This window comes from Corapipo altera, unplaced genomic scaffold, assembly GCF_003945725.1.
Source record: "Corapipo altera isolate COAL_440 unplaced genomic scaffold, ASM394572v1 60378, whole genome shotgun sequence".
Taxonomy (NCBI): domain Eukaryota; kingdom Metazoa; phylum Chordata; class Aves; order Passeriformes; family Pipridae; genus Corapipo; species Corapipo altera.
In genome coordinates, this window is record NW_020888129.1 from 1 (window position 1) to 3196 (window position 3196).

Genomic DNA, 3196 nt, shown 5'->3' on the forward strand with positions numbered 1-3196 from the left:
TCTCCAGGTGCCCCCACTGACCTGAGTGCCCCCTCCTCTCCTGGGTGACCCCCCCTCGCCTTGGTGCCTCCCACTCTCCTGGTGCCCCCCTCTCCTGGATGTCCCCCCTCACGTGGGTCCTTCCTCATCTGGGTGCCTGCCCTGAGTGCCCCCCTCTCCTTGGTGCCCCCCACCCTGTCCCGGGTTCCTCCCACACTCCTGGTACTCCCCTCTCCTGGTTGTTCCCCCCCCTCCTTAGTGCCCCCCACCCTCTCCTGGGTGCCCTTTCTCCTGGGTGTCCCCTCTGCTTGGTACCCCCTGGATACCCCATCTCTCCTGAGTCCCCCCTCTCCTGTGTGCCCACCACTCCTCTGGGTGCCCCCTGTTTCTGGGGGTCCCTTCCTCTCTTGGTCACCCCCCCTCCCCTGGGTGCCCCCCCCCTCTCCTGGATACCCTCCACTCTCCTGGTTGCCCCCACTCTTTGATGCCCCCCCCAAGGTGCACCCACGCACCTGAGTGTCCCTCCACTCCTCTGGCACCCCCTCTCCTGGGTGCCCCCACTCTCTTGATGTCCCCCCCACCAAGGTGCACCCACCCACCTCGGTGTCCCCCCCCTCTCTGGGTGCCCCCGCTCTCCTGCCTGCCCCCCTCTCCTGGGCACACCCCATTTTCTGGTTGCCCCCCACCCTGCACTCCCCCAGCCCGGCCCAGGGTCCCCCAGCAGCGCCCCCAGTCCCGTGGTCACACCAAGCATATATTTTATTGAAAGACCAAGTGGGTGACACGGCGTGGGGACAACCGGGGGTCGTACAGTGGCTCGGGGGGCTCTCGGGGCTCCTCTGGCTGCTGAGTTACAGATAAATATCGGGACATAGAGCGGGTGGAGTTATAGTCACGATAGCGCTGGGCGAGAGGGGCCGAAGCAAAGAAACCACCAGGCACAGCAGTGAGGAGCGGGGGGGGCCCCCAACGGGGACCCCCCCGACGGGGACCCCCCCCCGGGGCCCGAGCGCGGTGCTGCGCCCCACAGCCCCTCGGGGGGAGCTCGGCCCCCCGGGCAGGGGGATGGTGGAGCGGTGGCAGGGAGGTGGGGCCGGGGGCACCGACACGAGGGGGCCGGGGGCGGGAGACCCGGGGGCTGCAGCCGGAGGGGGGGTTTGGGCCGTTCCTGGGGGCTGCAGCGCCGGGGGGGACCCCCGTTCCTCAGGGTGGGGGGCTGGCACTGCGCAGGGCTCGGGGGCTTCATGGAGATGCTCACCCTGGCACACGTCCCCCTCCCCGCGCCCCCCTCAGCCCCCCCACAGCCTCCCCCCAGCCCCACTCACCCCCTCGAGCCCCCCTCTCGGTCCCCCCCGTGTCCGGGGGGCTTCTCCCCGCTCCTGCCCCCCGGGCTGGCGTTGCTCATGCAGGGGGTGGGGGGCGGCTCCTCCCCGGCCCCCCCCAGGCCGGGCTGCGTCACCGCCGTGCCCGGGGTGCCCGGGGTGCACCCCGATACCCACCCGTGGTCCGTGGCAGCCCCCGGCCCCCCGAGAAGCGGTGAGGGTGTGCGGTGGGGCCGTGGGGCCTGGGCTGGAGCGTGTGCGGGGGGGCCAAGCCGGCTGGCTGGGGGTCACACAGTCTCTGGCCGCCGTGGGGCTGGAGGGGGGTGCGGAAGCAGGAGCCCCCCCGCTGCCCCCCTACTCCAGGTAGATGTCCTCTGTGGGGCAGGCGTATTCCAGGTGCTCCTGGTAATATTCCTGAAATGCTCGGCTGCGGGGACGGGCACAACGGGGGGGGGTTCAGGGTTGGGACCCCAATCCCCTGAATCCCCCGCACCCCCAAACCTGGCACAGCCACACCCCAGCACCCAGACCCCCCCCAGCACCCACAGCTCCACTGCACCCCTACCTGTAGCAGTGTCAGCCCCCCAGCACCCCCCAGAGCTGGCACAGTCCCCTCTCCAGGATCCAGATGCCCTGTACCCACACCCCAGCCCTGACAGTCCCAGTCCCCTGGCACCCAGGCTCCCAGCACAGCCAGCCCCCTGCACCCAGACATCCAGCACCCCCAGCCCCTCTGTACCCCCAGCCCCAGCACTGCCAGATCCCCAGACCCCTGCCCCCTCACACCCGTACCCCCAGCCCTGCCAGACCCACAGACCCCTGCCCCCTCACCCATACCCCAGCACCCCCAGTCCCAGCACTGCCAGCCCCCCAGACCCCTGCCCCTCACACCCCAAAGCCCAGCACCCCCAGCCCCAGCACTGCCAACCCCCCAAACCCCTGCCCCCTCACACCCATACCCCCAGCCCCAGCACTGCCAGCCCCACAGACCCCTGCCCCCTCACCCATACCCCAGCACCCCCAGCCCCAGCCACCCAGCCCTCTGCCAGCCCCCCAGCACCCAGTCCTCCTGCATCCAGTCCCCCAGCACCCAGCTCCACTGCACCCTCACCTCTGGCACTGCCAGCCCCCCAGCACTCAGTGCCCTGGTGCCCAGACCCCCTGCACCCCCAGACCCCCTGCACCCAGCATCCCCAGACCCTCAGTACCCCCAGACTGCCTGCACCCCTAAGCCCCTGGCACCCAGACCCCCAGTCCCAACCTCCCCACCTGCCCTGCACCCAATCCCACGGTCCCACCCCCCCCGTGTCCCCCGTCCCCGTCCCCTCCGTACCCGACACACTCGGCCACGTGTCTCATGGACTCCTGGGACACGAACACGTGGCAGGCGAAGCGGCTCAGCACCGGGTGCTTGGTGATGAACCCGAAGTAGCTGTGGGGGGCACAGGGTGAGGGGGGAACAGGGTGAGGGGGGTACAGGGTGAGGGGGCACAGGGCGAGGGGGGCACAGGGTGAGGGGGGTACAGGGTGAGGGGGCACAGGGTGAGAGGGAACAGGGCGAGGGGGGCACAGGGTGAGGGGGGCACAGGGTGAGAGGGAACAGGGTGAGGGGGGCACCCCTACCCTGCCCTGGGCAGGGAGACACCCATCAAGGCCCCCGGGGCAGCCACAGCAGGACCAGGAGTGGGCAGAGGGTCCTGGTGTGGCCTGTGGGTGCCCCTGGCAGGGGATGGGGGTCCCTTGTGATGACCATGGGGGGCTGGGGGGCTCACCAGCTGTTCCGGGGGTGGCACCCGCAGAAGGAGATGTTTTTCATCTGGAAGAAGTGGCTGCAGCGCTCGAACTGGGAGGGAAGAGCAGGGGTGTGGGTGGTCGGCTGAGTGCTCAGAGACCCC

At 70.5% G+C, this 3196-nt stretch overlaps 1 long non-coding RNA gene across 1 annotated transcript; it reads right to left on the reverse strand.

The window, feature by feature from the left end:
• Positions 1–1095: 1095 nt before the first annotated feature.
• On the reverse strand, positions 1096–3160 carry LOC113941863. Its single transcript, XR_003525785.1, has 3 exons — positions 3074–3160; positions 2635–2733; positions 1096–1728 (listed from the first exon to the last, which is right to left on the reverse strand). It is a non-coding gene; the product is annotated as an uncharacterized LOC113941863 (long non-coding RNA).
• Positions 3161–3196: the final 36 nt, after the last annotated feature.